The sequence below is a fragment of the Lycorma delicatula genome, chromosome 3 (assembly GCF_047948215.1).
Source record: "Lycorma delicatula isolate Av1 chromosome 3, ASM4794821v1, whole genome shotgun sequence".
NCBI classification, from domain to species: Eukaryota; Metazoa; Arthropoda; class Insecta; order Hemiptera; family Fulgoridae; genus Lycorma; species Lycorma delicatula.
This window is the reverse complement of record NC_134457.1, coordinates 28,880,383-28,903,871: the sequence shown is the minus strand read 5'-3', so window position 1 is coordinate 28,903,871 and position 23,489 is coordinate 28,880,383.

The window sequence follows — 23,489 nt, the reverse complement described above, 5'->3', positions numbered from 1 at the left end:
AAACCATATTTTCATTCATTACAAAATAGCTGGTAAAAATTATTAAAAATAGATGATGTTAAACAGCTGTTAAAATTGAATAAAATAAGTTAATAATTAGTTATAACCATGATTAAAATTATGTAATTGTTTTTAATTATTCCAGTTCTAATTATCATCTGTTTTTAATCATTTATACCAGTTATTTTATATGAATAAAAAATGTGGTTTATCTGAAATTGATATTTTTATTTGAAAGCTACCTATACTATACTATAAATTTGAGAGCTTCTGTTTCTATAAATCCTAAAAGGTTGAAATTTTTACAGGACATTTTTAGAACCTTTGTTAAAATTTCTGTAAAGTTTCAATAGAATTTGTAGGGGAATGGGCGAGTGATACTAAATCAAAAACGTATACCTCTTCGTGGGGCGCACTATATATAATTAATACGAGTAAAATATTTTTTATTTGTTCATAAAATAACATACTTTTTATATTAAGTAATGAGTTAAAAAACATATGTTAATATTTTGTTACTACAAGATTGTTTTATACTCTTATTTTTAACTAAAATACGTCATTTAAAATTTACGTCAAAACGTAAAAAAATGTGTTTTTTGACCCTATTTTTGGCGTTTTACATGTGATATCTCAGAAACTTAGAGAGATACAGTTCTGGAACCTATTATTTTCGATTTTCCAGCTCAAAAACCATAAGAAACAATTGAATTTGCCCCTTAATTGACCTTCCCAGAATTTCAGAAAGCGTTAATTTACCCGTTGGAACTGAAACCCGGGCGAAATCTTTCACTCTGTATAACTCGCTAACGAAGCGTTTTCGAACCTATGTTTATATTAAATTTTATCTTATTTTTAGCCTCTAGAATGAGTTGTCAAAGTATTGGCCTATCCTCCTGAATTATTCTGTATAAATACATTAAAAATTAAGTCAAACAATGATATACTGAAAAGTAAAAAAAGAAACAATTCATGAAACGTAATATCAATTTTTCATAGATTTGTCTTTTTTAACTTTTTAAATTTGTTGTCAAACATGTTGAGGGAATTAAATTTAGGGAGTACTGACATAATACTACTGTCTACTTGTGAGAGTTAGGGACAGGTAACTGATTTTAATTGTGTAAAATTTGGAATTCTAAAATTATTTACAGAATTATTATTAATAATATTAATAATTAATATATATATATATATATATATATATATATATATATTAGATATCTATAATACACAGTAGCCGCTATATAACGGCGAATTTGGATGATCAGCCCGCACGTCAGTGCTGTACTGTTGTTCTCTGAAACATTGGCACACCATGATTAGTCATCTCTTAGTTGCATATACATGATGGTACTTTTTTTTACGAAGCAATGTATTTTTGTGTTCTTACAGTATTAAAAAAGTGACATCTTGTTTCAAATACAAAAAAATTACTTTTTTTGCTTCCTTGTACGAAGTAAAGGAAGTATGGTGATCTCGGAAAATCTCGGTTTTCAGATTTCAACGGAAATACCCAATTTGACCAGCCCTTAATCCATTTTGACTAGTTTCGACGTGACGTCTGTACGTACGTATGTACCACGCGTAACTCAAAAACGATTAGCTGTAGGATGCTAAAATTTTGGATTTAGGACGTTTGTAACATCTAGTTGTGCAGCACCTCCCCTTTTAATTGCAATCGACTGGATCAAAAGTGTCCAAAGAGCCCAAAATCCAAAAAAACTAGATTTTTCATTTTTTCTTAACTGCAGTAAAAAGCCCTCATTGAGAGCTTTTCAACGATATATCATAAGCGGTACTGTTTTCATTGGTTGCAGAGTTGTAGCCAAATAAAATTTTAATTAATGAAACATTTGGATCTTACGAGGGAAGTCATATCGGTTCGAATCAGACTTCATCTCCTTCATCCGTTATTACATTTTACAGTGTACAATACAGAATTAGTCGACTGTATTTAATTTCGAATTGTTGCATTCATTTATTAAAAATAGAACAATTATTTGGTAAGGGGGATTACTAAGAGCGAGGAACAGTAATGGGAAAAAAGGTTAAGTTTTTTGAAAGTTTTTTTTTCACAAACCTACTGATTATTATTATTTTAAGTCGAGAACTTCCCAATGGAAGACGTTAAGCATTCATGATTCATATTTCTTTCGCTTGGCATTCTTCTTTTCCCTCAAAAATTCTTTCATTCTTTCCGTTCTGCAGACCATTTCGGACGATGTTGTTTAGGCTTCGGGGCTTCTGGTTTAACTTCCCATCTATCTATTTTGTTTTTGTATCTGTTTCTGTCTCCCTCCAGCGTAATTCCGGCGTGTTCTAAATCTTTTCGTGTTTCTGCGAGCCAGGGTATTGTAACTTTTAATGATGTTAAGTACGCGATTATTATTTTCGTCAGTCGGTTTTCCGGCATCCTGCAAAGGTGTCCGAAGAATTTCTTTCGTCTTTTCCTTATGTCAGTTTCTATGTTAGAGTATGTTTCAACAATTTTGTTCGGTTGTGATCTGTATCCTTCTTCAGTTTGTCTCAGTCCCAATATTTTCCTTATAATCTTCCTTTCCTTTTTCTTTATTTCTTCTATTTCGGTTTTCCTATTTAAGGTCAATGTTCCTCTGGCATATAATGCTGTGGGTTTAATAACTGTGTTGTAATGCCGAATTTTCGTTTGGTGCGAGAGGGATTTCTTGTCGTAGAGATTTTGTACTAAACCTAGATCTTTCCTGATCTTCTGCAGACGGTCCAATTGACTCGGTTTCTCAGAGCTCTTCGGCGTAATAAATTCTCCAAGGTATTTAAAGTAAAGGACTTTATTTATTATTCCTTATTTTGTGATTAAATTTGGGTTTTTTATTCTGGAGAAGATGAATACTGTTTTTTCAAACGAAATTTGTAGTCCCACTTTTTCTGCACATTCCTTGAGTGTTTCTATTTGTTTTATCGCAGTATGTTGTTCGTCTTTGGCAAATCGTCTGCAAATGCCAGGTAAGTAAGGGATACCTAAATTTAATTTCGCAAATCCCAATGAAATCGGTTTCCAGTATTTTTGTTGTTTGAGTGTATCTTCCCACTCTTTCATCACTTTGTCCAACGTGATGTTAAATAGCAGGGGGGAGAGTCCATCCACTTGTCTCACTCCCGTCTTGATTTCAAAAGGTTCTGAGATTTTGCCCATAAATTTTATTTTAGATTTAGTTCCAGTTAATATTTGTTCTATTAATCGTCGAGTTTTCTGATCTAGTCCTCTCTCTTCTAGAATTTTGAAAAGAGATTGTCTGTCTACGGAGTCGTAGGCTTTTTTGAAATCTACAAATGTGCAGATGTGGGTTTTCTTCTGCTTTTTTTAATTTTGATTATCGTTTTAAGGCTGAAAACGTCTTCTGGGCATGACCTATTAGGTCTAAAGCCTGCTTGATATTTTGATAGGTTTGTTTCCGTTGTTCTTGTGCTCTAGTTAAAAGACAGGATGATAGGATTTTGTATGCAACCGGTAAAAGGGAAATTCCTCTGTAGTTGTTTTTACGTCTGTCGTATCGCCCTTTTTATATAATGGGTGAATTAAAGCGGTTTTCCACTCTTCCAGGAACTTTTCCGTTTACCAGATGTCGTGAATAATTTTTGTGATTTCCTTCAGAGAGTTGGGTCCTAAATTCTTCAGGAGTTCGGCTATTATTCCATCTACTGATTATTTGTTATAATTAGTTATTTTCTAGAATTTATAACTTAATATCAGTTGTAGGGACTCTAATTTATATTTAATAAAAAATTATATTTAATTTTCGGGTTGTTCCCATAAATTAAATTGCAAGTTATTAAATTGTCCTGTCATATTGGTATATGACAGGACAACTCATTTACCTGAGTTGCATGATGGCGATTCTGGTTTTGATTATTGATTTACTGAATGTTACGTAACTATACATAGTGTTTCTGTCTAAAAATAATATTTTTAGTATATGTTACATTTATATAACACATATTTTATTTCTGTAGACTACATCCATTATAATTTATTAAACCAATATATAATGTAGAAAAGTAAATCTGCGCTATTTTCACAATATGTTATGGAAATGCATTATCGTTAGGTTGTTTATTATATGTAATATACGATCGATGTTTGGTCAGTTATTTTGCTCTTTTATTCCTATCAGAAAGAGTTAGGGGTGTGGAAACAAAACGAGCTGATTAATTCAAGATTAAAGCTAATTTTAAAATACAATAAATTGATTTCCTCTGCAGTTATCAGTGTTTGTGTGTGTGCATGTATTTCGTAAATATTTAAAATCCTAGTTATGGTAAAATATTGCAAGCTGTAAATTTTAATATACATTATGTTTAGAAACCATATTAATATTGCCAGATACTGTATCTAGCTCTGTTGTAATTAATTAAATGGGACTTTGTGGGCGTGGTCTTTCTGCTCCAATCGATAATTTATATGAGAGTAAACTGTGTCCCTTCTATTCAGTAATATTAACAAATTTAAATTTTATTTATTTTTTATTTTTTTGTAATTGTTAAATATATTTAGGGTATTTACTTTTGTCATGCGATCTACTTCATATGTATATTTTATTTCAAGAATAAAATAAATAATGTAGTTCAACAAATTTCCGATTATTGTACAACTGGTGGATGAATTAAGAAAAATTTGATTGTCTATTTACCATAGTAGTGAAAAGGACTTTGTAAATCCTTTTTACAACGCGTTCCAATAAGCTAAAACGCTGACGTTTAGAATAAAGTAACGTTGACGTTTAGAATAAGTAAAGTACAGTTAACGTCACCTGAGAAAAACTGTATAAATAGCAACTTTTTTCGTTCTGTTGGTTTTTTCATCAATTTTATTCCTTATTTTTGTTTTTTAAATAAACAGTTATAAGAAATAATATCTTAAAAACAACCTCTGTATGTCATAAAGCTAATTTAACATTTAAATTGATTAAAGAAATTAATCTACCCTTACTGTGATTTTAGCTAACATATAAATTCAATGTAGTTTATATTTTACCTTTTAAATATTTCAATTTTGGTTGATGTAAATAATACCGACTCTTGTCGAAGACAGACGTCGAATTATAATTACCCTTCACGTTTTATCTCTTTTAGAAAGATCCAATTTTTTCCTTAAAGAGGAAAAATAATTAAATAGATGAGAAGACCCGGAAAATTGGTAGATTGTACATTTTCATTTATAATAGAGGATTTAATCATATATTTTATTTCAGAAAATGTCATCCTTAAAAAAAAGGAAATAATTTCTTCAACCCATTGGTACACGATACCATTTTCAATTTCCTCTGTTACTAGACAGCACAACATTTTTAAAACTTTTTAGTATATTAAATACTTTGAAACAGGTATTTTCTTAACAAAAGTGGTTGTGAAAGAGCTTCTGAAACGATTGAACTTCTTTACATTTTAGCACTTTTCTGACTGGAAATTGAAATCTGTTTTGATCCTTTGGCATCTTTTTGATAATGACCATTTCTTGTTATTTTACGGTGCACTTGATTTTCAGATGGATTCATGTGAACTTTCACGCTTTTTCTCCGCCTAGGTTTTTCCTTTATCACTTTGTAGCCCTTGTCTTCCTAGTATTTGTTGCAATATTTCTTTCCTTCCTTCTACTTTTATAAGATGTATTGTCTTTGTTGTGTTTTATAAAATTTTAAGCCATTTTTTCTGGACTTAATGCTTTAGAAACACCTTTCATTAATGATACATTGCAACTAATTTCATTGTAAAGGTACAATTTCATTTACAATGAAATTCTTTTGTTCTTGATCTGTATTAACTATAAATTACTTGAAATTTTGATTTAAATTAGCATATATTACAGTTTTATGATTACAAGACGGTATAATTCGGCATGTGAAGGTTAGTTCTCCAAAAAATATCTACTAAATTTTGTTTTATAAATACACTATTTTTAATGATGAAAAAATTCTTGCTCAGTTCTGCACAAGAAGAACGACTTTTCGTTATTCTATTTTGTTTCCAGTTGTTCTAGCTTGCAGCATCATAACGAACGAACCACTCTTCTAACATGACCAGCTCAAATTTTTTTGCCCTTAAATTTAGAGTAACTCAAGAACGACTCAACCAATCTTTGTTAAGTTTTCACATGCATACTGCACATTCACTACTATAGCATATCTCAATTTCAATGAAATTGATCCAGTAATTTTGGAGATTTTCGAGCCACATAATTTTAAACATAGACCTATAAATAAATAAAAAAATTATTGTATATTGTATAAACTGTTTACCAATATATATTCGTTTCCCTCTAGCGGTTTCGGCTATTGTGCCATCTTCAGGATGGATTGTAATTTATGATTGAAATATAAGAAAGTTTAAAACTAGCATATTTAAATATACATGACAATTGATCTTCATTTTGTAAAAGTTAAAGTGTCACGTCAAAGTAACTACGTCCGTATTGTAGTAGTATCACAATTGTTATGCACCATGTAGATAGTGGAATCAGTTTAGCCAACTTAATTAATATTATTTGCTTATATAAAATAACATTATCGAATTTAATTTGTCCATTTATTAGTTTGTTGTGATTATTGTTTATATGGAATTTTTTGAGATTAAAAGTATTGTAATAATTATTAGAGTATTTCAATACTTCCATGAATTTGTTTGGATCATAATTATGTTTGGTTTCCAGAATATATGTTTAGCGAATTTTGAACATTATATAAAGATATCTTACAAAGACCGTTAATTCATAACATTTTTTTATTTTATTTTATTTTATAACTTCCGGCTCCACCGTTAGGCATGCTTCAGAGGATAAAATTAATTGTAGAGTGTGTGAAAATGCCATGCCTGATCGGGATAACAATTGTGATACTATTACAATACGGACGTTATTACTTCGATTTAAGACTTAAACTTTTACAAAACGACGATCAATTGTTATGTATATTTTGATATGCGAGTTTTAAACTTTTATGTATTTCAATTATAAATTATAATCACTCCTGAAGATGACAGGATACCCGAAAGCGCTGGAGGGGAACGAATAATATATTTATAAGTAGTTTATATTATATATAATCATTTTATTTTACCAATTGTGCCATGTTAGAAAGACTTAAAAAGCAAAATGTTTTGTGTATTATATATATTTTTATATAATTTTTTTATATATAATGAAACCACAGATGTTTTTGTTTGTTTTAATGAATTGTATTTTCGTACTCCACGTACTTCAATTTTTCAATAAAGAAAAATCATTTTTACACTTCACTCCCATCATGCGACTGAAAGTAATATTGTAATTTTCTTTGAAAAACCCGTAAAAATCCTTAATGTTCCTGATTTCTTATTTTCGCGTTTACCGTTTCTCTCCCTTTTTGAAGAAGTATTTTTAATACTATCATAGACCTACTCTAATAGTAGTAATAGAATGTTTTTTATAGCTCTTCCACCCGTTCTCTTGTAGAGCATCTTTACCACCCTAGACAGACATAAAGTGGCAGGTAACAGAGGGAATTTACATACAGCAAACAGCCGAAGCCACTAGTATTGCTCAGTAAAAAAAGAGAAAAACCCAAGAACAGCAAGGGATCACTTAAAAAACGAAGCGATGCCGTCAAACAAGTAGAGTCAAAGTTACAGTAAGATTCTCTACATATTATTCTTGAAAATGTTTTTATCTTCTTCGAAGAAATCAATGTCGTTCCACAATGCAGAGGTGTACTAAAAAATCTTCGATCTGAAGCGGGCGATCTTTAATTTGGGACGATCAGAGGACAAAAATTGCGCAGTCTTCTGGTTGGTATTCTGAGACTGATATTCGATGCAGAACCACGACCCTTTATTACGTTGTAACATAGTAGTGCATTGTTAAACTGTCTTCTCGCAGATAAAAGCGGCAGTTTATATCGGAGTCGAATATCATCAGCAGTAAGGTTTTATAACTCGAATTTATGACGCAACCATAGTATGAAATTATTCTGGACGCCCTCAATATCGGCATCGGGATTAGCGCGTATTCTGCTCCAGGATGTTGTAGCATACTCAAGATGACATCTTATATGCGCTTTGTTGCAGTAGAAAACATTTGGCGATCTCTTGATAAGGTTTAGATATCCATTTTATAAATCCGAAATTGCCCTTAGCCTTATTAACAATATTATTAATGATTATTCATAGTTTATATATTAATACGTAATTTGGAGTCAAAAATAACGCCGGGATCGCGAACAAGCCTTTCTCTTCTTATTACATGGGAATCTATGAAGTAATGGATGATAGTTAAGTTTATCTTTCGTAAATATGTGATATAAACAATTTTTCGTTATTCAGCGGCATATAATTTAGCTGTAACCATCTGAAAACGCCATCAGTATTCTTCTGGAGGTGATGGTGATTATAAACAGAACATATATTATGGTGGATCTTTAGGTCATCGGCGTAAAGTTGAAAATCAATAGACATGACTTCCGAATATCATTTACGAAGAGCAGAACAGAAGGGGGCCCAGATTCGACCTCTGCGGTACTCCATATAATTATAATATATATGAAAACGGAAAAAATTCCTGGGAATTATTACTGATATGTCCATTATGTTTTTCGCTTTATTTAATTCATCATGTCATTTATTTATTACTTTTTTTAATAAATTTAAAATGTTTTTAATTGTTTTTTTAACGTATGAATTTTTTTTTCTTTTATTAAACTTATTTATCTATTTAACGGTACGGAAGGTGTAGAAATAATGCCAAAACTGCTCTTTGGTATTATATTCTAAATAAATACTACATCTTATTAAACAAAAAGCACAAGTCTGATATTTTTCTTCATGAAACTTTGCATAATTATTTAATTTGGAAATCTTATTTTGTATAATGAATGTAAAGCTTGATCGGAACTAAACCCTGGACTTTCTAATTGAAAGACTGAGGCGCTGTAGAGATCATTCTATGCTTAATAAGAAAGAATCTAAACAAAATAATGAGGATTAAATTACCGTAACAAATAAAGCAAAAGAAATGATGATAGATGTAAAATAAAACAAAAATATTTAATTTTAAAATTATATATTTGTTAGTATTAAATATTAGTTAAATATTTAATATTAGTTTAAATATTAGTTGATATTTAAACATAAAAATAAATGTTGAGACTTAAAACTTAACATGTATACTATTAACGATGATTAATCTTAAATGTTACCCATTTAATTAACAAATTTTACGCCTTAATGTAGAATCCAGCTAAAGTGTCATTGAAAATATCAAAGAAGGTATCCTCTATGTAGTTAATCTCAGTAATTCATACGAGGGTGGGTTTCTTGACATAATAAGGGGTTACTCTTATTCAAGTGACACTAATTTATCTTATCATGAGTTTTAAAGTAGAAATATAAAATCTGCACCAACAAAAAAAAATTTAATACATAATTTAATAATTAATAATTAATTTAATTTAACAAATTAGTGCTTTATAACCCCCTCACAAATGACAACTGAAAGTACGGTTGAAGATTTAATTTCTAGCCAAAAATGTTTGTTACTAATTCAATTAATATGGTTTACTTTTGTATTTTTTTCTGTATATTTACGAGTTGGTATTAATTCATACAAAAATTTAAAAAAAAAAGAGAAGGAAACAATTTTTTTTTCATTTTAACTATACCTCTTTTATATTAATATTACCGTAATACTTTTATAGCAGAGCATGTCATACGTTTATTTTATATCAGAATTAAATTTTGTTAATGAAGTAAAAAAAAATAATATTAACCGATTGCTTTGTAATAATTTTGCTAGATTTTTGTCAATAAATTACACAGTCTTGACATTCAATAATCAGTTTCTCAAAAACTATCCGTAATATTTTTTTTTTAATAAAAAAAATGTGGTGTGGACACCACATGACTTTCTTGTACGCCTATTAAATTACATATACACATTTTTTCTGCTCTTTATTTAAACTTATTTCATTTGAAATTGCGATACGATCATCCAATTTTTTAATAAATTGGAAAGTTTCACAATCTTTAAAATATTAGTTTTTATTAACATCAAATATATTATTCATTTATTATTTCAACAATCTTACCTGGAAAATTAGGTTAGAAAGTCCTTTTCTTACTCTTTAAATAAATGTGTCTTATATGTATCTAATTCTATGTTTCTTAAGTTATTATTATGTAACCGTCAACAAAATGAAAACAAAAACGAAACAGGAGAAGGTTTCTAAATTTTATAATAATATTTATGATCAACTTGATTGAAACAAATTAATAAATAAAAATAATACGATTCTAAATTATAATTTTCAATTAATATTAAATAATCAGACGTTTCACCAAATCTGATTTGACACCTTGACTTCCTTGTACATCTATTAAATGACATTCACACAATTTTTAAAGTACATAAAATCTTATTTCACTAATAACTTCTGAATTATTTTTAAATATTTGTTTTATTACTGTTATTGAATTATTTATTGTAAACATTTTTTTTTTACAATAATATACACATACAGTAATGTAAACATTTTTTTTTGTGCCTTCCCCTTTTAGGATCCAAATATTTCATTAATTAAATTTTTATTAGACTACAACTGGAACCAATTAAGTACCACTAATGACATATCGTTGAAAAACTCTCAATGAGGGCTTATTACTGCACTTAAGAAAAAGTCCAAAATCCAAATTTGTTCGGATTTTGGGCTTTTTTTGGATACACTTGGTTCAATCGATTGCAATCAAAAGTGAAGGTGAACTAGATGTTACAAAAATCCTAAAACCAAAATTTCAACATCCTATAGTTAATCGTTTTTGAGTTGTGCTAATACATATGTACGAACAGACACCACAATAAAACTAGTCAAAATGGATTCAGCGGGATGGTCAAAATGGATATTTCCGTTGAAATCTGAAAACCGAAATTTTTCGCGCTCACCATACTTCCTTTACTTCCTACGAGAAAGTAAAAAGATTAATACATAATTCTCTTACATCATTTTCTGTTTATTAAATTATCATGCTTTACGTGATCATCTGAAAACTTTGTATTAACATGAATTATAAAATTATATATGACTTTCTCGTCTAGGTAGCGGTTTGTATGTATTTACATACATACCGCTTCCTAGATATGGCTATCTCTTGGGAGATGATTCTATAGCCAAAAGTAAGAAAAAAAGTTCATATAAACACATCAGAACTGGCAGTTTCGGTTCGCAAAACATTTAGCTTCCTTTCTGCTCCTTCTGTGAAATTAAATCGTCATCTAAAATTATTTGTGTAAAAATCGAGGGGTTAATTTGATGCTTCCTTTATGGTTTTTTATCCGAGAAATTGGATGAAAGTATTCCAGACCATTTAGGTTTTAAGAAAAATGTTATAAAAGACTAAAAGGTTTTGTTGGAAATACACATGGATTGAACAGAATGGCGGCCATTTAGCAACTGATTTGAAGAAATATTTGCAGCTTTATTTTGATTTTTAACAATTTTTAGACAAAACAAAAAGGTATTTGATTACTAGGTAGATTTCATAAGAATGCTACCTATTGTAATGGATTCTGTGATTCGACTTCCGGAAAATTTCGACACATCTTCGCGTTTCACATACCCCAGACTCCAAAACCACCGTCAGTTCAAAAGTGTATAGATACATCTATACATATATATATGTAATATGTATATTTCACTTTCTTTTGGACACGATAACTGCCGTAATTTTGCGCTAATCACTTTCAAATATATACATAAAATATAACGACCCAAAATCTTGGTCGAGTTTGTTAATGGGCAAAATCGGTTCATGGGAGTGGAATGAAGGGCTTTTGCGAAAAACAAAATATTGCTATCACTTTCTTATTAATTAAAGTATCGAATTTATTTAAAATTCCTACTATTCTTTAGATAAGATCTAAAACTTATGTAAAGTTTTTTGATATCACCAATTATTGGCTGAGGGGGTGGAAAAAATTTGGTTTCGAAGACAAAGTCACACCTCCCTTAATAGGCATAGTATCGAATCGGTTTAAAGTGGTCGTTAGTCCTCTAAACATTATCTAAAACTTTTGTTTGAAACAAATTTTAATATGACCACCAACCCTTAAGGCAAGGGATGACCAAAATGATGCTGTAATTGTAAGAAGATGGCGGCTTTTGTATGCTAAACATGTGAAACGTTTGTCACATGCAGTCATTGTCGTATTGAGTAAATTTGAAGTTTTTCTTTACTTGAAAGCGGAAATTTATTTTATCCCTTACTTAGCACCGGTTAAATCTACCTCTCCGCCTTCCGGCTTGCCGACAGGGATTAATTTATTGTAAAATTTATTTAAATTCTTTTTTTTATTGATAAGGTATCCAAAAGGTTTCTGTTTGTTTTCATTTACATTATGTTGTTCAAACAGTGATGAAACCTGTTCTATTTAAAATCGTATCACTTTTCCGATCCAATTTGTGTTGTTTGTTTCTAATTTAAGTTGAACTTTTCAAGTTTGTGTTTAATTTTAATAGACTTTATTTATGTCACTTTTCTCAGAGTTAAATTCTCTACAAAGAGAACTAGAAATTTTCATTTATTTATTGGTAAATTAACCAAGTTTTTTTTTCCAAACCTAAAAAAGAGTATTTTCCGACAAAACTTTATTCATGTTTTGTAAGCTACTTTGAAATAACTTATTGTATTTAATAGAATAAAAGGATCCTGTGTATTTAACCTCAATAGAACACGTAAAGGAGAAATTACAAGTTAATTTGATTAGTAAAACGATTCTTCTACATAGCGTCTATTTTCTGCGGGATAGAAGAAATAGTGTAAAATAATATTCATGTCTCAGTATTTATGAAAATTCTCTATAATTATTCTTACAGTAACTTACTGTACGTCACTATATTATTGTTTTAAGTTGAAAATCGCTTACATAATTAACTGAATTAAGCAATTCGATAAGCACTGATTATCATCAGCACACAATTTGTCTTCTCTTTTACTATCAAGTTTATAGTACGAGTATGATTGAGCTGTCTGAATAATAAGGTGATTTAATTTCAAACAAATAGCTTATTTGTTTTTTGCACTGCTACCGGTAAACATTTTTTTATCGAGGCATACAGTAAGGTGAAAAATATTATATTATAGATGTATCTCCACCAAACTGCACTCCTAATAACATACAAAACAATTCCATTTGACACGCCGGAAGGCACCGGGGAAAATTAGAAATAGGTGAAGCTCGGATTGTACTAGCTCGTATCAAACATTACTTTTCATTTTTTACGGACACTACACTTTTTCATTAGACTACAAGCTATTGGTAAATATATCAAGACTTCCTTATGATTTTTCCTGAACTGCTTACCAACACACCTATTTGAGGATCAGTGGTAGATTCTAGGTTTGCTTCTTTGTATTGATAAAAAAAAAAAATGTCTTCAGAAAGTTTTATTTAAAAACGTATAAATTTAACGACAGTGATGTTGAGAAGCTGATTTGAAAGTACAACAGGCTTACTTTACGCACATTAAGGGCGTAAACAACTTACATTAGATACTCTACCTTGTTTGAATATACCGAACGTTTCTTCTTATGTCTAGGCATATTTACTCATATTCACATTAAGCAAGGATAACGCACAGAAAAATCACACTCGTGACGATAAAATATTTTCATTTGCAAAAATTAAAATATACATAGTACTAAGTCACGGCACTTTAAAATGCGTTCACTTCAAATTCACTCAATACGACAATGGTTTCATGTGTAAACAAGTTTCACATGTTTAACAAATGGGAAGCCTCTTCTCCTTACAATTCCAACGACATGTTTATCCCTTGTCGTAAGGGTTGATCATATTAAAAATCGTTTAGGACAAAATCTTTAATTACTGTTTAGAGGACTAACGACCATTGTAAACGGATTCGATCCTGTGCCTGTTAAGGTATGATTTTTTTTTGTCCTTGAAATCCACCTTTTCCATCCTTAGTCCTTATCCAAAGAATAATAGGAACTTTAAACGAATTCGCTGTTTTACTTATTACGAAAGTTATAGCGATATTTGATTTTATTTATTTATTTTTTTGTTTCTGTAAGGGTCATATCAAAAATTGTTACAGACAGAAGTTTTAGATAATCTTTAGAGGAATAACGACCACTTTAACCGATTCGATACTGCGCCTATTAAGGGAGGTATGATGGTTTTTGTCTTCGAAAGCCCATTTTTTCCACCCTCTGGGCCAACGGTTGGCGTTATCAAAATATTTTATTTAGATAAGTATCAGGCCCTTATGGAAAGAATAGTAGGAACTTTAAACGAATTCGATATTTTACTTAATAAGAAAGTTATAACCATATTTTGTTTTTTCGAAAAATCCACTCCAATTTTACCCCCGTGGTCCGATTTTGCACATTAACGAACTCGTTTGAGATTTTGGGTCATTGTATAATATGTATCAATTTGAAAGTGATTAAAATCAAAATTACGGCAAGTGATCAAAATTACGGCAGTTTTCGTCTTCACGAGAAAATTATATGTATATATTTTCTTTTCCATTTATTTATAGATGTATGTGTAAAATTTTGAACTGACGGTGGTTTTCGGGTCTGGGGAATGTGAAACGCGAAGATACATCGTAATTTTCCGGAAGTCGAATCATGGTACCCATTACAATATGAAAACTACCTAAAGATAACGTGGTAGGCAAAAGTTTAAATTTAAACGTCAAGTCTGACCTTCAGAAAATGATAATGGTACTTAAAAAACAGCAAAAATACTGTCCGACCTTGTCTATGATCGGTGTAGCAAGCATGTCAAGTTCATTTTTTTTTTTTTTTTAGTAATCAATTCTAATTTATCACTTATATTGTTTTATAATAAATGTTTTTGTATCTGTGAGTAATAGTTTTTTGTAAAATTTATTTACAATAATCATTTCGAAGTATAATTTTCTTTATTTTATCGAAATATTTATTAATACTATCATTAGTATTTTCATGGGCCGTTGTTTTTTTTTTTTTGGGTGTACGTATGTGTGGGTGATTGCTTTCTCTAGTAACAGTTTGATAGTTAAACTTGCAGATGAAGTCTTTATGATCATTATTATTTCGACTATACCTCTGTTAGTGCTGCAGCAGAGTAGCTATAAAGTATCTAACAGTCAAAATTTTGGGTATCGGGGTTTTTGCAAATGTCGAAATTTGAAGACCCTAAAAAAACGCATAAAATTTTTATACAAAAATTTCCGGAAAAATGTATATATGTACTATGTATGTACATTTATTGTACTGTATTTTGATTAATTTCTCGGGACTTTTTTTCTTTCTTTTCTTCTTTAGCCTCCGGGAATTACCGTTCAGATAATAGTTCAGAGGATGAATGAGGATGATATGTATGATTGTAAATGAAGTGTAGTCTTGTACAGTCTTAGGTCAACCAATCCTGAGATGTGTAGTTAATTGAAACCCAACCACCAAAGAACACCGGTATCCACCATATAGTATTCAAATCCGTGTAAAAATAACTGACTTTACTAGGACTTGAACGCTGGAACTCTCGACTTCCAAATCAGCTGATTCGGGAAACGCGACCCATCCCATCGCATTGTGACCAATGCGGGTTAAACCCGCATTGGTTTATCATAAATTCTTCAAAAATAGCTCAAATATTTTCTACATAGGGGCCATTGATGCCGTTATATTTTGATGAGAATTAAAAAAGGGGGATGGGTAGATTTCGCTATTTCGGATTTTTTATTTTTTTGTGTTGAGTACTGAAAAATTGGACTTCAGTACGATGAAAGTAGTTGTTAAGTTATTATTTCAAACTTTTAAGTTTTAAATCGATCAGATATTCTACATTATTTATAAACAGTTTTTGCCACATATATTTTTAACGGAAAACTCTTTGATCGAAAAGAAGTTACCTACCTCCGCGGCTGAGTAAGTAAAATCTCGGCATTTTGTGTGGAGGTCCCCGATTCGAATTCCGGCCAGACATGGCATTTTTTCGTAAGCTGCCAGTTTCCATCGGGCTAATGACTATAGCTGTTGATGCCGGTTTCTTTCATAACAAGAAAAAAAGGTGAATACGAATATTCAGTTTTATATATTTATATATATATATATATATATATATATATATATATCCCAGCTTTTAGCCTGACCCATCGGACAAGGACACATCACGGAACCCATATTTTATTTTAGTAAATCATAATTTTTTTAATTTATTGAATAAAAGTGGGTCAGCGTATTGAAATAAATCATTACACCAGACACAAATTTTAATGTCCCCAAAACAAATCGGACTAAATAGAATCGTACTAAAATATCAATCGTTTAAAGTTTAATTTTCAAGACTGGAAATTCAACTTTATTTAGTATTGATGTAGACGACATGGAAAACTGTTTAATAAAGGAGGGTTCCATGGGACCCAACTTTTTTTAAATTTTTGATATTTTACTTGTTTTTCAAGCTGTGACTTGTTATTACAAATTTATATGAAGTAGGTTTCGAACAAAATGGTCAAATGAATCTCTCATCTTTTTACTAAAATTTGATTTTTTTTTTAATAACAATTATACCCTTAATACAGTTTAATTGTGATGATAAAAACGTCGTTTTGTCAGTAAGGTCAACTGGGACCCACTTTTTTTTAATAATTTTTTCTCGTTTTTATATTAACAGTAGTGAAAGAAGAGACATACTTATTAGCAGACATATTACAAAGACATACTAAGGTGTCAATCGAATAGTTGCGTTGATATTGGAGGTACAGGTAGATGGAAAAAATTGTGCAGGCAGGCAATGTTTGGAAATGAAACGTCTGGCACTAGCTAGGGAATCTTGGAGAGCTGCAACAAACCAGTCAAATGACTGAAGTCAAAAAAAAAAATTAATACTCTATCAGGTATAATATAATTTTAAGGAAAAAATGTCATTTGATGAAGAGGCCAAATCGGACCTAAATATTTTTACTGAACATTTTGATATTTTTCGTTATTTTTCGAAAAATGTCAGTTTACAGATTTCAACGGAAATATTCATTTTGACCATCCCTGAACCCATTTTGACTAGTTTTTCGTGTCGGCTGTACTTACGTATGTATCTTGCATAACTCAAAAACGATTAGCCGTAGAATGTTGAAATTTTGAATTTAGGTCTGTTGTAATATTTAGTTGTGCACCTACCCTTTTTGATTGCAATCGACTGAACCAAAAGTGTCCAAAAAAAACAAAACCCAAAATTATTTGGATTTTGGACTTTCTGTTAACTGCAGTAATAAGCCCTCATTGGCAGCTTTTCAATGAAACATCATAAGTGGTACTTAATTTCATTGGTTCCAGAGTTATAGTCAGATAAAATTTTAATTAACAAAATATTTGGATCTTACAAGGGAAAGACACATCCTTTCGAATCCGACTTCATCTCCTTTTTTTTTATTTAAATGTATTGATTTATTAATAATTATTAATTGATTGTAAAAAAGAAAATTCGGTAAATAATAATTCAGTAATAACAAAAAAAGAAAAGAAAAAATAACAGAAGTTATTAATGAAATAAAATTTTATGTACTTTTCAATTTAAAAAACAAAATGTGTAAATGTATTTTAATAGGCGTACAAGGAAGTCACGTGTTATTCATATCACATCTAAAAAAATTAAATTAAATTTTAAATATTAACAATTTTAATTTATGTTTCGACGTATAAACAAACTAATATCTTATTTATTATATATATCTTATTTTATGACTTAAACTATCTCAAACATGAAATACACGAGGGTATGATAAGATAAGTAGGAAACCAATTAGAGTTTTTTAAACCATGTGCAATTTTTTTTTAAGTCATACGTTTAAAAAGGTGAACTGAAAACAAAATATTCTGTTGATAAATAATTTTATTAAGTAGTTATTCATTCCTTACATCTTTTAATTCAATCGATATTTGATTCAGTGAGAGAAAAAATGAATATAGTACTCGGATAAAGGATTAAGCATTTATTTTTCAAATTTTTAAAATCTGTATTTTTAGTAATCCATTATTTCCATTTAAGTAGGTTGTGTAAAAACGATGAAAATGGTGCCTACTATTGCTCGGTGGGTTCGTTCAATTTGCACGCTTCCCTATCGATGACGCACGCTTATGTTCCGTTATGGTTTATATTAAAAAAAAAAGTAAGTTTTGCAGAGCTAGCAGTGTGGTAGTAGCAGCAGTAGAAGCGGATACTGAACGAGTGGTTTTAACACAGAAAAGATGATTAATTGGGTGAGATGAAGCGGACTGTTAACTGTACACCTAATTACACTGCGCTGCGCTATCGTCTACCGACCCATTTTCATCCTATCGTCATAGTGTTATCCTTTTCCTTGTTTCGCACATTTAGCGTTCAAAACTTAAACGAAACCACTCTTCATCAACATCATCATCATCATCATCATCATCATCATCATCATCATTGTTGTCGTCATTTAATTATCATCATTTATAATTTTTATAATAAACTTTATCATTGTTATAGTAATAAATTTTCTTTAAGATATCTTAACGTTAAAAAAATTATTATATAAATTCTGAATACCGTCATCAATTATAAAGTTTTGTTTAATCTTTTCACACGTTTTTCTTTGAAATTTTTCTTATAGCCGATGATTTGTACAGCTTATATTAAACGTTGAGTTGCAACTCATCGTATAAATTCCAATACCAAAGAATATTTTTGAATTTTTATTTATCTATTTTTGAATTTGATCTGTTACTTGTAATCATCGTAATTTGTTGTTTTTTACGAAACATGCTTCCGAAAAAATAAATGTTTTTAGAATGGTAATGTTCATATCCTAAATTCAGTCCATTGAAATTTCAAAATGGTCCACTCGTAGATGTTGGAGGTTATGATAAATTTTGAAGTGGTTTTGTTGTCCCTTCAAGAAGCATTTGTTACTAAATAACTAAAGTTTTATTTTTGGAATTACTGTTGTAGCTAATTGCTAACGAAAATTAAGAGTATGTATGATTCTCAGCTGATTAGCTGTTTTGACGAGCAGACTTGAGTAAGATCCAAGTGTTATATTTTGTAAAAAGGTTTCGAAGAAAGGATTTTCTATGAAAATTGACCGGGTCTATTATTAGCCGTTTGAAAAATAACGTAGGGCATTGCAACCGTCTCTAGAAATATTAATCAATATTGCCACGTGTCTAAAATTGATTCTCAGAATTAATCCAAGAAAAGTTCTTGGTGTCAACTTTTTTCTTTACTTTCATTCTTTTCTCTTCAGAGAGAAACTTCATTTCAAAGAATGAAATTATTTTTTCTATATTCTTTTTCTTACATACACGCGAGCTCGTGTATATATATATGTATATACATATATAAACACACACACAAATACATGTATATACAAAAATAAAGAAAATATTCCAGGTACTGCATGATTAATGGTAGCTGTTTCCATGTGACAAAATAACCAAAATTTGTTTACTTCTTTGTATAGGTAAGATATCCATTTTACCTATGATGTTGGTTCCATTCATACTTATAGATATTACAGTATTTGTAACATTTCGTACTTTTATTGTTATCGTTAACGGAAGAAGTTCTTTTTGTTTTTTTGTCTTCAGTCATTTCACTAGTTTGATGCAGCTCTCCAACATTCCCTATATAGTAGTGCTAGTCGTTTCATTTCGGTATACTCCCTACATCCTACATCCCTAACAATTTGTTTTACATATTCCAAACGTTGCCTGCCTGCACAATTTTTTCCTTCTACCTGACCCTCTAATATTAAAGCGACTAAGCCAGGATGCATTAATATGTGGCCTATAAGTCTGTCTCTTCAACTATATTTTTCCAAATGCTTCTTTCTTCATCTATTTGCCGCAACACCTCTTCTTTATTTGTCACTTTATCCACCCATTTGATTTTTAACATTTTCCTGTAGCATCACGTTTCAAAAGCTTCTAATCTTTTTTTCTCAGGTACTCTGATCGTCCAAGTTTCACTTCCATATAAAGCGAAGCTCCAAATATACACTTTCAAAAATATTTTCCTGACATTTAAATTAATTTTTTATGTAAACATATTATATTTCTGATTGAAAGCTCGTTTCGCCAGTGCTATTCGGCATTTTATATCGCTCCTGCTTCGTCCATCTTTAATAATTCTACTTCCCAAATAACAAAATTCTTTTACCTCCACAATCTTTTCACCTCCTATTTTCACATTCAGTGGTCCATCTTTGTTATTTCTACTAAATTTCATTACTTTCGTTTTGTTCTTGTTATTTTCATGCGGTAGTTGCGTAGGAATTCATCCGTGCCGTTCATTGTTTCTTCTAAATCCATTTTACTCTCAGCTAGAATTACTATATCATCAGCAAAACGTAGCATCTTTATTTTTTCATCTTGTACTGTTACTCCGAATCTAAATTGGTCTTTAACATCATTAACTGCTAGTTCTATGTTAAGATAAAAAGTAACGGGAATAGGGAACATCATTGTCGGACTCCGTTTCTTATTACAGCCTCTTTCTTACGTTCTTCAATTATTACTGTTGCTCTTTGGTTCCCGTAAATGTTTGCAATCGTTCTTCTATCTCTGTATTTGAACCCTAATTTTTTTTAAATGCTGAACATTTTATTCCAGTCTGCGTTATTCCAGAATGCCTTTTGTAGGTCGGTAAACTAAGTATGTTGGTTTTTTCTTTAATCTTCCTTTTACTATTAATCTGAGGCCTAAAATTGCCTCCATTTTTCCTATACTTTTTCTGAAACCAAATTGGTCTTCTAACACTTCTTCCACTCTCCTTTAAATTCTGCAGTAAAGAATTCTAGTTAATATTTTTCATGCATGGCTAGTTAAGCTAATTGTCTGTTTTCTTCACATTTATCATCTCCTGCTTTCTTTCGTGTCATGACTTTAACACTCTTTTTGAAGTCTGACGGAACTTCCCCTTTTTCATAAATATTACACACCAGTTTTTATAATCTACCATCGCTTCCTCACCTGCACTACGCAGTAATTCTACAGGTATTCCGTTTATTTCAGAAGCCTTTGTGCCATTCAAATCTTTTCATGCTCTCTTAAATTCAGATCTCAGTATTGTTTCTCCCGTTTCATCCTCTTCGACTTCCTCTTCTTCCTCTATAACACCATTTTCTAATTCATTTTCTCCGTTTAATTCTTCAATTTATTCCACCCACCTATCGACTTTGCCTTGCGTATTATAAATCGGTGTACCAGAACCAGTATTTGTTTACCACATTATTATATTATAATTTATGTACCCCAAAATTGTCCTTACCTGTACTTTATTTTCCGTCTATTTTACTAATGTTCATTTCTCTTTCCACTTCTGAACACTTTTCTTTAATCCACTCTTCTTCGCTAGTTTGCGCTTCCTGTTTATACTGTTTCTTAATTGTCTATAGTTCCTTTTACTTTCTTCATCTCTAGCATTCTTATATTTTCTACGCTGATTCATCAGCCGCAATATATCGCCTGAAATCCAAGGTTTTCTACCAGTTCTGTTTGTTCCGCCTAAGCTCGCTTCTGCTTATTTAAGAATTTCCTTTTTAAGATTCTCCCATTCTTCTTCTACTTTATCTTTTTTATTCATATCTCTTGCGATGTTCTCCTCAAAAATTTACTTTACCACCTCTTCATCAAGCTTCTCTACATTCCACCGATTCATCTGACATCTTTTCTTCAGATTTTTAAACCCCTATCTACATTTCATTATCACTAAATTATGGTCGCTATCAATATCTGCTCCAGGGTAAGTTTTGCAGTCGACGAGTTGATTTTTAAATGGTATAATCTATCTGATACTTTGCAGTATCGCCTCGCTTTTTCCAAGTGCATATTCTTCTATTATGATTTTTAAACTATATGTTGGGAATTAATAAATTATACTTCGTGGATATTCGTTTTTGTAAAACCGATATTCGTTTTTGTACAACTTACTCTGTAAGTTGTACAAAAACGAATATCGGTATTTTACTTTGCTATATTTGTTGGATGAAATGTAAGGGTTTGACAACATTCTAGAATAAAAAACCAAAAATAAAAAAAGATACTTTTATTTGCGCAAATGGTGATACATTGCTTTAGTGACTTTCCGCTTGACAATGCCGCTTTTAGAAAATATGGCGACTACTGAACACAAACTCCTTCTGTGTTTTTCAGTTTGCTAAGTGTGAATCTGTAGTTACAGTACAACATGCGTTCCATAGGAAAGTTAACTGTAACCATCCAAGTGACAACAACTTTTTTCGATGGCATAATCACTTGTAAAGAAGAAGTCTGTGGTAAGGAAAGAGTTCTGAACGACCAAGAGTGTCTGAAGAAGTTTTTGAACGTGTTAGGGAGTCTTTCCTCCGTAGTCCTAAAAAATCTGTTAAGAAGACCGGCGCTTACTAGAAACGCCGGTGACCACAATGTGGAATGTTTTACGTAATCGCTTACATATGCTTCCATACCATTTACAACTGTTTTCTACATATTTCGCTATGCGTGCCGATTTTCCAATGAAAATGTTGCAACATGAACTTTCTTGTTCGTATATAAAAAAAATTTTTTTTTTTACTGACGATTAAACATTTCATCTTAGTGAAAAAGTTAACACACACAATTAATATCCGTATCTGGGGGGTTAGAAAATCCCCGTGAACTCTTACAGTGTAAAAGGGACTCAAATTAACTATTTACCGTGCCATAGTTTATGGCTTCGCTGAATCATTTTTGCATATTCTTATTACGAAGCATATTTGGATATGCTGCGTACTTAGCTCTTTCCTCAACTGCAGAATGGACCAGAGAATTATTATTACCTCTGATATAATAATAATTTGGATCACACAGAATTATACCTCCGGTTTACATAATTTTACCGAGACATTACAGACGGAATTATACAGAGATATAATGCTCTGGTCCGGAGTTATTACTTCAGAGGATGAGATGATTAAACATTTTTGTAGCGTGTAAAAAATACCAAGCCTGACCGGGATTCGAACCCGGGACCTCCGGATGAAATGTCAAACGCTACCACACGGAGGCCGACAGATAAATTTTATTTGGCAACAAGTTAGTGCACCTCCTCACTAGCATAATTCTGTACGAGATCCGTTGAATGACGTTTTTCCCATCTTTTGGATAGTCGGAACGGATCCGATGACAGAGCTTGCTTGCGTGGCCTCCAAGATCACCCGCTCGGACTCCATGTGGTTTCTTTTCCTTTGAATTTTTATAAAGGATCTGGTGTATGTAGGAAAACTTGTAGGAAAAATCTAAAGAATTAATCTTTCATTCTATTTGCGATTTGTTACTCAAGTCAAAGTTATGAATAGTACGAGTATTTAAACCCCGATTACGTGATTATTTAGAAGAAATGCCAACGTAATAAGTAAAATGTATTATATTAATATAAATAAATATTATATATTTTTAAAGATAATATTATTTTTTTATGCATATAAAGATTTATTACA